Source organism: Leptonychotes weddellii, chromosome 3 (genome assembly GCF_054177405.1).
Source record: "Leptonychotes weddellii isolate Sample4059 chromosome 3, ASM5417740v2, whole genome shotgun sequence".
NCBI lineage: Eukaryota > Metazoa > Chordata > Mammalia > Carnivora > Phocidae > Leptonychotes > Leptonychotes weddellii.
Window position 1 is genome coordinate 53,032,804 of NC_138371.1, and position 15,057 is coordinate 53,047,860.

The window sequence follows — 15,057 nt, forward strand, 5'->3', positions numbered from 1 at the left end:
TTTTTGGACTAAGTCATGTACCCAAAATATGATCAATGGGAAACTCTGGTAATATATTTTGAATTTGAAATGCTGCGTATTAGAATTAAATTTAATTTTTCTAGCCCAGAGCCTATAAACTTGATTTTAAAGGTAAAAAATATATTAAGCATAGTTCATCAGGTTAGTAACCTAAAAATAGAAGGAAGAAATGGTTATTTCTCATGTCCTCCAAAATTGTAAATGTAGGCTGACTAGAAGACTCAGCAATTGTGTCATTTTAGTCCAGAGATAAAATCAAAACTGAGATTAAAAAGATGTTAAATAGGGGCGCCTGGGTGGCTCAGTCGTTAAGCGTCTGCCTTCGGCTCAGGTCATGATCCCGGGGTCCTGGGATCGAGCCCCGCATCAGGCTCCCTGCTCTGCGGGAAGCCTGCTTCTCCCTCTCCCACTCCCCCTGCTTGTGTTCCCTCTCTCGCTGTGTCTCTCTCTGTCAAATAAATAAATAAATAAAATCTTTAAAAAAAAAAAAGATGTTAAATATGTTAAAATTTTTTACTTGAAAGTTATACCTTCCTGCTTATTATTGACGACTTAAAAAAACTGGTCTAATTTGGTTTGGATCATTTGCGTTCTCAGATTTTTTTTTTTTTTAAATTATCTGTTTATTTGAGAGAGAGTGAGAAAGAGAGCACACAAGCAGGGAGAAGGGCAGAGAGAGTGAAGCAGACTCCCTGCTGAACAGGGAGCCCGATGTGGGGCTCAATTCCAGTACCCCGAGATCATGACCCAAGCCAAAGGTAGACACCCAACCGACTGAGCCACCCAGGTGCCCCTGAGTTCTCAGATATTAAAGCTGAGAAGTTTTAAATTTATCAGTGCCTTATTAGTATATTATTGAGACAGCCACACCAATCCAACTATAAGTGATAATAAATTATAAATAAAAATAACCTGCTTAACTCTGTAATCTTAAACAAGTTACTTCACTTTTATGAGCTTCAACTCATCTTAAAATAAGGGTGATAGTATAACTCAAGAGATTTTTCAGCATTATTTAAGAAGCTATAGAACCTTTTTTTTTTTTTTTTAAAGATTTTATTTTTCAACAGAGAGAGACACCGCGAGAGAGGGAACACAAGCAGGGGGAGTGGGAGCGGGAGAAGCAGGTCTCCCGCGGAGCAGGGAGCCCGATGTGGGGCTCGATCCCAGGACCCTGGGATCATGACCTGAGCCGAAGGTAGACGCTTAGCGACTGAGCCGCCCAGGTGCCCCGCTATAGAACCTTCTTTAAAAAGAAATCTTACATGAAACCCCAGTACATAGAACGTGTATTAAGGCAGAGCTGCTGTACTGAAGCAAGTGCTCTGGGCGTGAAGGCCCGTCCCCTCAGTTCACCAGCCCTCTCATGCACCTTTTTTGGACTCCCTGTGGCTTTCACTACCACCTTTGAGCCCAAGGTTCACTGTCAGTCAGCATATGACCTTCAGCCTCTATTCTCTCACAAGAGATCCTGCTTCCTTCCAGCAAGCCAGAGGCAGGCTTTAGGATTCAGGATGCCAGTTCCCATATTAAGAGTTTAGGAATTTGATCCATTGTCAAGTTTGACAGTGGTTTTTTTGTTTTGTTTTTGTGGGTTTTTTTTTTTTTAAGTAGGCTCCATGCCCAGTGTGGATCCCAATGCATGGCTTGAATTCATGACCCTGAGATCAAGATCTGAGCTGAGACCAAGAGTTGGAGGCTCAACTGAGTGAGCCACCAAGGAGCCCCTTGACACTGTTTCTTTTATAGTGTTATGGATGTTAGAACGAGTAGAGAAGTACAGAGACAGAATATTAACAATTGATTTTTTTTTTTTCCTTACTGCTCTAAAGAAGGTTTAGAAATCATATTTTACAGAGAGGGAAACTATTTGCTCAGTGATGAGAGAATGTTGGTCTGTACCTGGCAATCTCTGACAAAAGAATGTCCCACTAATTCCACAGTGCAGGTACTCTTAAAACCCACATACTGATGTTCCCTCCTCCCCTGCCCCCACTCAACTAATGAAAGAAGAGAGAGCGGTCCCAAAAGAAATAAAGCCCCAAAGAACATGGGTGTAGACTAGGTCATATAAAGAACCCGTTGACCCAAATATTTCTTTTTTTTTTTAAAGATTTTATTTATTTATTTGATAGAGACAGACAGATAGTGACAAAGATAGCGAGAGAGAGCACAAGCAGGGGGAGAGGCAAAGGGAGAGGGAGAGGCAAAGGGAGAGAGAGGGAGAAGCAGGCTCCCCGTGGAGCAGGGAGCCCGACGTCGGGCTCGATCCCAGGACCCCGGGATCATGACCCGAGCCAAAGGCAGACGCTTAACCGACTGAGCCACCCACGTGCCCCAACCCAAATATTTCTGACCACTAATCTTAGTAGTCATAGGAATCTGATGTTGTATCTGAAAGGGGGTTGCATCTTTCTCATTTTTCCTTCACTCAGCCTTGTGGTGCCCTTACAACTCTATGACTCCTGTATTGGCTAGGGGCAGGCAGTGGTAATGGCTGTCTTTGTTCCCCAGCTTCATCTTACTTTGATCCTGCTTCTGAGAGAATGAGTAGGATAGACTCCAGACTTAGCCTTTTATTTAGTAATCAATAGACCTGCTTTGTCTTGATTCTGTATTAGAAAGTCTGTAACAACAACCAAAAGAACTTGTGCTATTAACCTATTTTTAAGAGTATTGGAGGGGCACCTGGTGGCTCAGTCGGTTAAGTTTCTGCCTTCGGCTCAGGTCATGATCCCAGGGTCCTGGGATCGAGCCCCGCATCGGGCTCCCTGCTCCAAGGGAAGCCTGCCTCTCCCTCGCCCTCTGCCTCTACTTGTGTTCCCTCTCTCCCTGTGTCTCTCTCTGTCAAATAAATAAATAAAATATTAAAAAAAAAAAAAGTATTGGAAATGGTGAGGGGTGCCTGGGTGGCTCAATTGGTTAAGTGTCTGCCTTTGGCTCAGGTCATGATCCTGGGGTCCTGGGATTGAGCCCCACATCAGGCTCTCCCTGCTCAGCAGGGAGCCTGCTTCTCCTCTCCCTCTGCCCCAACCCCCTGCTCGTGCTCTCTCTTTCTGTCTCTCAAATAAATAAAATCTTGGTGAATTCAGATACAACAAAGCTGGTTTATTAGCTCTCCTCCACCACCCATTTACATTCATAAACTTTAAAGTAATCATTCATTTTATACAAAGTTTTTGGAGCCCACTTATGGTGGGGTTATACTGTAGTACTGTTCTTCAGTCATAAAAACTTTTTCAAAATAAAGTGAACCAAATAGAAAAATGCTGTATTATTTAGCTTCTAATAAGTCTTAACATATTTGTAACCAAGCTTGAGATGTCTACAAATTAGTGACTATTTCTCTGTATCTAAATGAATTGAGCAGTGGGGTGGTAGAGGGTAAAAAAAAGTATTAATTTTATTGAAATACTATAGTTGATATCACTAATATATAAAATGTTCTTTCAATAATATATAAAATGTTTTTTCAAGTCAACATGAAAAAGATGAACATACAAACGCAAAAGAGCAAAAGATATAAATATATGTAGCTTAGAAAAGGAGGACTCCAAATGGCCATTAAACCTATGAGGACATTTTCAAGAGCATTAATAACCAAAGAAATAGGGGCACCTGGGTGGCTCAGTCAGTTAAGCATCTGCCTTCAGCTTAGATCACGAACTCAGGGTCCTGGGTTCAAGCCCCATGTCAGGCTCCCTACTTCTCCCTCTCCCTCTGCTGCTCCCCCTGCTTGTGCGCACTCTCTCTGTCAAATAAATAAAATCTAAAAAAAAAAACCAAAGAAATGAAAACTAAAATAATATATTATCTTTTTGCCTACCAAATTTGGCAGATTTAAAAGAAATATACATCCAGTGTTGAAGCAAGTGTGGTAAAATTAATATTTTAATCCACTGTTGATAAATTGGAATAGCCTTTTTAAAGAGTCATTTGGTGATATGTATCAAAAGCCTTAAAAACATTCATATTCTTTTACCTAAAAATTCAGCTTCCAGGAATTTATAAGAAAGTGATAAGGGGAAGCTCCTGAGTGGGTCAGTTCATTAAGCATCCGATTTGTGATTTCAGCTCAGGTCGTGATCTCAGGATTGTGAGGTTTACCCCTGCGTGTGCTGGGCTCTGCGCTCAGTGGGGAGTCTGCTCTCTCTCTCTCTCCCCACCCCCTGCACCTCCCCCCACCCCCTGCTTGCATGTGCGTGCTCTCTCTTTAAAAAAATTTTTTTGTTTTTTTGTTAAAGATTGGTTCCCAAGCTCCTATTGAATCAGAGTCCTGAAAGGAGTCTGAGACTCTCACCCCTAGAGGATGATCATGATCTGAAAATTTAGGAAAACAGGTTTAGGCAAAAATGATGCCATAGAATATCCTGTGTAGTGTGGTGTGTTGTTTTTGGAAGTGGGATAGTACAGTGGAGAAGAAAAGATGGTAATGTGATGAAAATCCTTTTTTTGATTTTAAGGGAAATGTTCATTTCAGCATCATTTCTAATTTTTCACTCTTATAAACTAAATACCTAGCACTAGGGGAATGGCAGAATAAACTGTTGCTATATTTAGTGAATTAAGGAATACTAATTGAATCTACATTATGATTTTGATAATATAAAACTACATGCGTATACATTAGGACTAGAAGGAAACATGGAAGAATGAAATAGTTTAATAATTTGGTGAAATTACAAGTGACTTTCTTTTACTTTTATATTAAAATGTGTGATTAAAATTGGGAGAGAAACTTAAAATTTAGGCTTAATAGACATTGAATATTTCATGATATCCTTCAGAAGGCTAATGTTTTCCTTTGTGCTCCTATATTAAATTTATTTTCAGAATAGTGGGAACAGCTAAATAAAGCAAAGAGTTGCTGGTGTTTTGTAAATTGTATATTCATGATGAGAAATAACTAGCAGTCTAATTCTTTGCCTCACTATAGAAAAAGGCATTAGGGAAATTTCCATTTCCATTTTCTCCTTTAAAACTGACAAATGTGTGAACAAATACTGGTAAATACACAGGATATTTTTTAATTTCTTAAATCCTTTATCTTATTCATCTGAGAATATCTGAAAGCACTGAACTCTATAATAAAATTATGGTAAAAATAGATCAGTAACTTTCACCATCTGTGATACCACAGGAGATGATGAAAGTTACTGATCTATTTCTGATGCACTGTCAAGATTGAGAACCATCAGCTTCAGCTGTATGTAAGAACAATTGATATGATATGAAGATTTAATGATATGGATGTTGTCAAAAACATTTGGTCAAATTAAAAAAACAGATTATAAAACAAAGTAGCTACATGGATTCCATTTGTGTTTCTCTTGCTATCTGTAGGTAGACATATAGACAGCTACTTGTAGAAAAATGGCAGGAAATAGACCAATATATTAACATTGGTTGTACATTTGTAATTTTTAAGTGAATATTATTTTAGAAGAATTAAAATTTTTTACATAGAAGTAAATTATTTAAAATTTTATTGCTTAGTTAATATGTTTGAAGTTTGACCTGAATTTAGCAGTGCCACTTAACTAACACTAAGAGAAACTCTTAAAGGTTTCTCAAAAACAAAATAAAAAACTCTACTATATCAAATAGGAAAGCAAATAATAATGATGTTTTATTCTGAATTTGAATGCAATGAAAAATAAACTGGCCAATTTCCTAATCCACTTGCTGATTCAAGCTAAAAAATCTTTTCATTTTAAAAAATCACCTATTGAATAATGTCTCACCGGTGAATAGAGATTATTTTTGCAATAATGCAATTTCAGTGGATGTGGTTATCATGGGATAATCACACCCCTGGGGTACAGTCTTGTGCCTGTAATCTCCCAGGAGTGTAATTATTTCATGATAACCGCACCCCCTGGTGTTGCATTATTTCTATTATGAAATTCTTAGTTTAGTATATAAAGTAACTTACTTTGATCACTGGAAACTGCAAGGTGCTGTTAGAATGTTCCAGCTGTGAGGTTTACAGAGACCAGCTATAAGATTTACTTCTCCTTTACAGAGTTAAATTAGGCAATCAAAATGCTTCTTTTGGCTAAGCTGGTTTAGAATATCTTTTCTACCGATAAGATCATCTTAACTTTGTAAGTTTCCATGCACTCTAAATACATCAGAATTACATGTAAAACTCTCAAGCTTCAGTGGTGACTGAATTTTTATAAAATATTTTTATATTACAGTATAATTAAATGGCCTGCCTACCTGCCTCTTACCCATACTCTTTGGCCCTTATTCTTTTTTTTTTTTTTTTTAAAGATTTTATTTATTTATTTGAGACAGAGAGAATGAGAGACAGAGAGCATGAGAGGTAGGAGGGTCAGAGGGAGAAGCAGACTCCCTGCCGAGCAGGGAGCCCGATGCGGGACTCAATCCCGGGACTCCAGGATCATGACCTGAGCCGAAGGCAGTCGCTTAACCAACTGAGCCACCCAGGCGCCCGGCCCTTATTCTTACCATTGACTCTTACCATCTGTCCCTTATTTTTTTAGTGTATACTGAAATTAAACATTATTTTAAATCCACAGTGGGGGTTTTCAAGGTAAGAGGGGTATTTTTGTTTTTGTTTTTTTGCCTTCTTAATAGATTTAATAGTTATATATATCTGTGTGCCTCCTACTTAATTCTTTTGTTTTGTTTTTTGTTTGTGCTTTTTCTTAATAGACTACTTTTTTATTTTTATTTATTTATTTTTTTTAATTTATTTATTTGAGACAGAGAGAACGAGAGAGAGAGCACATGAGAGGGGGAGGGTCAGAGGGAGAAGCAGGCTCCCTGCCGAGCAGGGAGCCCAATGCGGGACTCGATCCAGGGACTCCAGGATCATGACCTGAGCCGAAGGCCGTCGCTTAACCGACTGAGCCACCCAGGCGCCCCTAGACTACTTTTTAAAAGAAGTTTTAGGTTCAGAGCAAAATTGAGAGGAAACTACAGAGATTTCCCATAGCACCCTGCTCCCACAAATGTATAGCCTCTCCGATTATCACCATCCTCTACAAGAGTGGTACATTTGTTACAATTTTTTTAATATTTTAGTTTTAAGTGATCTTTATACCCAACGTGGGGCTCGAACTTAGAATCCTGTGATCAAGAGTTGGCGTGCTGCATCGCACTGAGTTAGCCAGGCGCCCTACATTTGTTATAATTGATCAACCTATACTGACACATCATTATCTCCCAAAATCCATAGTTTGCATTAGGACTCACTCAGCATTGTATGTTCTGTCGGTTTGAACAAAGGTATAATGTCATGTTTCCAACATTATGGTATCATACAGAGTAGTTTCACTGTCCTAGAAATTGTGCTCTGCCTGTTCATCCCTCCTTTCCCTCGAGCCTCTGACAACCACTAACTTTTTACTGTCTCCATAGTTTTAAACTTTTCCTGAAGATCATGTAGTTGGAATCTTAATAGTATGTAGCCTTTTCAGATTGGCTTCTTTCACTTAGTAATATGCACTGAAGTTTCCTCCTCATGACTTCATAGCTCATTTCTTTTTAGTGCTAAATAATATTCCATTATCTGGATGTGCTGCAGTTTATTGATCTAATGGACATCTTGGTTGCTTCCAAGTTTTGGCAGTTATGAATAAAGCTCTATAAACATCCATGTGCAGGTTTTTATGTGGTCATAAGTTTTCACCTCTTTTGGGTAAACACCAAGGAGCATGATTGCTGGATACTGTGGTAAGAGTATGTTTAGTTTTATAAGAAACTGCCAAACTGTCTTCTGAAGTAGCCATACCATTTTTACATTCCCATCAGCAGTGAATGAAAGTTCCTGTTATCCACATCCCCGCCAGCATTTAACAGTGTCAATGTTAGGAATTTTGGCCATTATAATAGGTGTGCAGTAGCATATTGTTGTTTTATTTTGCATTTCCCTGATGACATATGATGCATCACATCTTTTCATATGCTTATTTGCCCTCTGTGTATCTTCTTGGTGAGGTGTCTGTTAAGGCCTTTGGCCCATTTTTTTTAAATTGGGTTTGTTTTTAGTGCTGAGTTTTAAGAATTCTTTGTATATTTTAGATGATATTCCTTTACCAGATGTGTCTCCTACAAATATTTTTTCCCAGTCTGGTGCCTGTCTTTTCATTTTCTTGACCAGGTGTTTTTTTAGCAGCTTTATTGAGTTGAAATTTACATACCATACAGTTCATGCCTTAAAGTGTACATTTCAGTGGTTTGAATTTGTATATTTACAAGAGCTATACATCCATCATCACCATAATTAATTGTAGAATATTTTCATTACCCCAAAGGGAAACCCCTCAGCCCTTCACCTTCCAGCTCCTAGTCTCCCCAAGCCCTGGGCAGCCACTAATCTACTTTCTACTTTTTTTGTAGATTGTCTGTTTTAGACATTTCATATAAATGAAATCATACAATATGTAGTAAAGAAGGTAGATTTAGTATCATTTTCTTTGCCTTTAAATTTCACACTTAGACAATTATAATTGCCTTTTTTCCACCCACCATCCCAAACACTTAACATCCAGTGTCCTCTTCCCATGGAGTCTACGCATGTCACCCTCCTTGCACATCAGTTATGCACAGAGTATTGTTAACTAGGGAAGGTCACCTAAGCCAGAGTTTTTATTAGGGTTTATTTACATAGTCTTGATTGATTAACTTATTGGCCATATAGCTGAACTCCCCTCTAGTTCCTCTCCCTTCTCCAGAGATCAGGCTAATGTCATGTGGCTCAAAGCTCCAACCCTCTAATAACATGGTTGATCTTTCTGGTGTGGCCAGCCCTGTCCTGACTCATCTCCTTAGCCTAACCTATCTAGGCACTCACCATGAGTCGCCTCATTAATATAAGCTGTCAGATCCCATCATGAATAACAGACACTCCTGTCACTCAAGAAATTTCAAGGTTCTTTTTTTTTTAAAACGGAAGTTTTGATTTTTTTTTAATTTTTTAAAGATTTTATTTATTTATTTATTTGACAGCGTGAGAGAGGAAACACAAGCAGGGGGAGTGGGAGAAGGAGAAGCAGGTCTCCTGCTGAACAGGGAGCCTCATGCGGGGCTCAATTCCAGGACCCTGGGATCATGACCTGAGCCAAAGGTAGACACTTGACGACTGAGCCACCCAGGTGCCCTGAAATTTCAAGGTTCTATAAGTTACCCAGGAGATATCTAACCAAAGAGGTAAAAGATCTGTATCCTGAAAACTATAGAACACTTATGAAAGAAATTGAAGATGATACAAAGAAATGGAAAAACATTCCACGCTCATGGATTAGAACAAATGTGTTAAAATGTCTGTACTACCCAAAGCAGTCTACACATTTAATGCAATCCCTATCAGAATACCACCAGCATTTTCAAATAAGATACTATGTTAGATCGGTTAAGAATAAGAAAAAATATTTTATATTTTATATTCAAATGCTCTTTCTTTATGTAGATCCAGATTTCTGATCTGTGTCATTTTCCTTCTCTCTGAAGAACATCTTTTAATCTTTCTTGCAAGGCAGGTCTGCTAGTGACAGATTCCTCAATTTTTGTTAGTTTAAGAAACTATTTGTCCTTCACTTTTGAAGGACAGTTGCACTGGTTACAGAATTCAGTGTTGGTAGGTTTATCTTTCAACACTAAATACTTCACTCTCCTGTTGCTTGCATGGTTTTTTAAGAGAAGCATGATGTAATTTTTATCTCTGTTCCTTTCTAGGTAAGGGTTCCCCACCCCCACCCCCCCCCCGGCATCTTTCAAGATTTTCTCTTTGTGTTTGATTTTCTGCACTTTGAGTATGTCATAAGGGTAGATTTTTTGGTATTGATCATGCTTGGTGATCTCTCAGCTTCCTGAATCTGTGGTTTGTTGTCTACCATTAGTCTTGGGAACACTCATCCATTTCAGGTATTTCTTCTTTTATCTCACTTTTCTCTCTTATCCTTCTGGTATTCCTGTTGTATATATGTTGTACCTTTTGTAATTGTCCCACAGTTTTTGAACATTCTGGTTTTCTTTTTTTCACTTTCTTTCCCTTTGCTTTCAGTTTGAGAAGTTCCTGTTGACATATCTTAAAGCTCACTGATTCTTTCCTCAGGCATGTCCAATCTACTGATGAGCTCATCAGAGGCATTCATTTCTGTTAATGTTTTTTATTTCTAGCATTTCCTTTAGATTATTTCTTAGAGTTTCTATCTCTGTTTTTATTATCCATCTATTTTTACATGTTGTCCATTAGAACCTTTAGCATATTAGTCTTATTTTAAATTCCCAATCGGATAAGTCCAAAATTTCCATCATAGCTAAGTCTGATTCTGATGCTTGCTTTGTCTTTTAGCATACTTGTAATTTTTTGTTGTTGAAAGCTGGACATGATGTGTCTTTAGTGTGAGGTCTTATGTTTATCTGGCTAGGAGCTAGGTTGTATTTACAGTTGGGTGTAGCTGTAGATGTCAGGGCCTGAATTTCCTCTAGTGTCCTTGTTTTTGTCTCCCCTGTTATCTTTTGGTGTCCCTACAGGCTGCTTCTTTATAACATATAACAGTCTGAGCCTTGCTTCAGTTGTAGTCTCCTCTTTTTATACAGGAGCCCTATTGATGTGGTGGTAAGATATAGGGGAAGGGGAATCATTCTATAATCCTATGACTAAGTCTCATTCTTTTCTTTTTTAAGGTTTATTTTTATTTATTTAAGTAATTGCTACACCCACCATGGGGCTCAAACTCATGACCCTGAGATCAAGAGTTGCATGCTTCTCCGACTGAGCCAGCCATGCACTCCTAAATCTCACTCTTTTTAGTGAGCCTATGCTCCTGGGCTATAACCTTCACAGGTGCTTCTCAGCTTTTTTTCCCTACTTCTCAGCTTCTTTTTTTTCCCACGTAGGTTAGGCTCTGGTAAAATAGTTTCCCTTGAGAGTGAGCATATGTTCAGGACAACAAAATGCTCTGGGCATATTTTCAAAATGGTTACTTTTCCCTTCCTACTGTTGGAAGGTAAGTATAAGGGGATTATATTCACAGTGAGAACCTGGTGAGGCTCCTGGAAGTAAAACTCATTAAAGTATTTTTAGTTCTCAAGCTAGTCTGTGCTCAGTCCAACAATAGTATATTATTCTTTTAAGGATTCCTAGTAGTTGCTGACTCCATTGGTGGTTTCTGATCCTGTTAAACTGTGATTCTCTGTATCGCGGTTCTCTCCTGTTTTGGGGGCAGTGTTTTACCCTGTGGCCTCAATTCTCTAATACCTCCCAGAAGATTTGTTGATTTTCAGTTTTTTCAGCTTTTTGTTGTTGTAAGGATGGGAGGACTTTCAAGCTCTTTATATATTGTACCAAAATCTAAAAGTTGTTAAAGCAACATAATAGTGAATAAACATTGAATCCAAATTTGTTAACATTATAGTTTCATATTATACTAATTACTTGACTTTTGGTTTTTTAGGCTTAAGTTCCTATATATTTAAAGTTGCTCTGCCATTTTTTTTTAACTTAGCTAAAATATTTGGAACTGACTTCATATAATATGGCAAATTTTACATTTTTAATGAAAGTAAATTTCAAATTCAAAAGAGTGCCACTGGATAGTTTTGAAATGTACAAAATTTCTTTTTCTTTATAATGTCTAAGTCTCAGAACCAGTCACACTACAAATGGCTAAACTGATGTTAGGTAGGTATGTTTCACATGTCTCTACGAGTTCTGTTTACACCATGGTTTTTAATGTGTTTCATTCAATATGAAAATGAATAAATAGCTTAAATTGAGGAACATATTATTTTTACACTTAATACAAAGGTTTGTTTGCCTATGAATGCTCTTTTCCTTACCTAATTTTCCCTAACTCTTGATTTAATTTCCTTGAAGAATGTTACACTAAACTGTAGCACTGATAGAAGTTTTCTGCAACAGTTTCCACATGCTGCTCTTCCGTCTTTTCATTAGCCTTTTTTTTTTTAAGATTTATTCATTTATTTTAAAGAGAGCAAGAGAGAGAATGAGCATGTGCACGTGAGAAAGCAGGTGGGAGGGCAGAGGTAGAAAGAAACCCAAGCAGACTCCACGCTGAGCCAGATGTGGGGCTCAATCCCATGACCCTGAGATCGCCACCCTAGCCAAAACCAAGAGTTGGACACCCAACCGACTGCACCACCCAGGCGCCCCTTCATCAGCTTTTTATGTTGAAAATATTTTGTCACTTCAGAATATGTTTGGGAAATTTCGCAAAATAACTGGTCATAAGCTTTGCTAGAAAGATACCTAGGAGCATGCGAGAGGCACTTTTCTGTAGAAAGAAAGATGATAAACTCAGTTGCCATCTGGCAAATCTCCCTGAATCTGTTATGGAGTTCCCTTATGCAACTCCTTGAAGAAGTTGAATCCTACCAGCATAGCTACTAAGATAGACCTATATCTGATGGCAGAATTTTTGTTTAATTCTCCAACATAATTCTACTGCAGAAAAAGTATTTGTGTTACCAGAATCTTATTAAAGCTAAATTGGGAATACCTGGCTGGCTCAGTCAGTAGAGCATGCAGCTCTCAGGGTCATGAGTTCAAGCCCATATTGGGTGTGGAGCCTACTTAAAAAAAAAAAAAAAAAAAAAAAAGCTAAACTCCTAAAGTAGGCAGATATTAAAACTAATAAATAAAGGATTGACCTCAAAATAAAGAAGTGAAGTTAGTCACCATTTCTCTCCTTTATGTAGTTGATCAGTCAGGAACCAATTTTTTTTTTTTAATGCACGTGGAAGCTAATTAGCTGAAAAGAAATATTGACCTATTAAAGAGATAATTCAGTAAAACTTGTCAAGTCATGGTGCTTCAAAGGTCAAAATGGTGCTCTTGATTAATACTCTAAATTTTGGCTCTTTTATTTTAAGTGATTACCAATGGTTAAGGCATTTCTATTTATAAGCACTATTATAATTCAGTGCTTAAATTTGTTGTTACAGGGACTAGGCCTTGAAATTCCATTGACATTAACAAATTAATTGTAATCCTGTTCTATCAGTAAATGACTCTGCTCTGTGTTAAAAGCATGTGTGGGACAGTGGGAGCTATGCTTTCCATAATCTCCAAGGGGTATTAAGATTCTCAGATCACAGTCATAACTCTCTTTTACGTGATTCTTCCAATTAACATCATTACATCTACTCAAGGTCTGCCAGCTTCAAGTAAAGGAAATTAGCTAGTGATTTCCTGGAAAAGGAAAATGAATGAAATGTAGTCCACCTAGTAAATATTAATTCTGCTACGCAAATCAAACTTAATGAAGTTAACAACCTTCATCATGTTCCACTCACTTAGAATGCCCTACTTTTTACCTTTTCCTAAATCATATGAGAGTTTGAAAATCAAACTCAGTTTCTTGTTCTTTCCTGGAAAGTCTAAGCTTTTCTGAATTAGGAACTGTATCTTACTTATCTTTGTGTCCCAGTGCCTTGCACAGTGTACATGCTTAACAAATAATAGTTTAGTGATTGAATGGAAAGGTTTTGCTAACTATTATAAACATCACTGTTTCTTATCTTCTCTGAATATATCTCATAACACAGACTTATAATTTATAATTTATATTTTTCCTGTTCTTTGATATGAACTAGTGTTCCCCAAAAGATTATAAACTTGAAGGCAAAAACTAAGTTCTCCGTTCTCTAAGAGGCCTAATGAAATAAAATAATTGCTCAGTAATACATACTGATTTTTTAAAATCACTTTCGATATTATATAGTAGGGATGAATTAGTTGAAATTTCCTCTGCCGGGCTCTCTCCATAGTTAGACGTAATACAGAAATGTAGTGAGAATCTGTAATAACGTGGTCATTCAGTAATTACTGTTGACCGGTTTAAAATACCATGTGTAACTTTCTTTAAAATGCATTGGTTCTTTAAAAAAAATTTTTTTTTCAAAAAAAAATAATAAAATAAAATGCATTGGTTCTTAAGCGTAGAGTTTGAGCCTGACAGATGTATGTACCCATGTAACCAATGTCTCTGATAAGATACAGAGCACAGTATTGCCATAACCTAGAAAATATCCTTATGTCCCTTGCCAGTCAGCCTCCTCCACCCACAACTGCTATTCTAATTTCTAATCTCATATGTTAGTTTTACCTGTTCATGAACTTCATATAAATGGAATCATATGGTATGTATTTTTTGTGTCTGACTTCTTTGGCTCAACATAATGTTTTTGAGGTTCATGGATGAATAATTTTCAAGAGCTCTCATATTCTCTCTCAGTAGCATTCATATTCTTAAAACTTAATTAAAACATGGTGCTAACTTCTAATACTTCATGTTCATCACAGCACAAATGATTTTTCTTAGTCCTCTATGGACTATGAATTCACTTTATTATCACTGGATGTATCATCACTAAAATATTTGCATATAACTTAAGTTGAAGATATAATCAAATGTAAGTCATATATTTAACTATTAATTCTGTTAAGGGAAGATTGTTTTTAATAAATAGTGTTCTTTACTGGCATACAATAAGAGAGGTTTTATTTTTCCTTGTTTTTGTGTATTTTCTAGACACACAGACTAAAATGAAATGTTTAATTTTTCCTTTACATTGTATGTTTTAATAGAGATCAAATTAGCTGTCTTCAGTATGAACTTGGAATAAGGGCAATAAGAAACCCTATTGTTTCCAGCCTCCACTAAGCTGAACTGGCAGTGTGTCAGGAAAATTCCCAGTATGGAGCAGTTTTATTACAATTCAGTACAATTGGTTCTTGCATAACCTTTAGAAAATCATACATAAAACATTCTCATCTATATAAATAAAAATCACCCACACACTTTATTAATAGCTTTGTTCACTTTTTCCCTGGGACTTGTGCTGCATTACTGTGCGCCCCTTTTCAGTCTTTTTTTAAGATAACTTTCTATAAGCTTTCTTAAAAGCAAAAAGGTTAGGTAATATTAGGAATCATATATAAGATTCTTGATAATTTCCACTAGACCAGATCTCCCTCTCAATCGTGTACTATATAACTAGTGTCTCTATTTGTCCTTTTTACATTTAGTAACAGGG

At 37.1% G+C, this 15,057-nt stretch overlaps 1 protein-coding gene across 1 annotated transcript in view; it reads left to right on the forward strand.

Moving 5' to 3' along the window:
• CIRSR (corepressor of RBPJ and splicing regulator) overlaps positions 1–15,057 on the forward strand; it is a 38,391-nt gene that overhangs the window by 12,324 nt on the left and 11,010 nt on the right. The window lies entirely within an intron of this gene.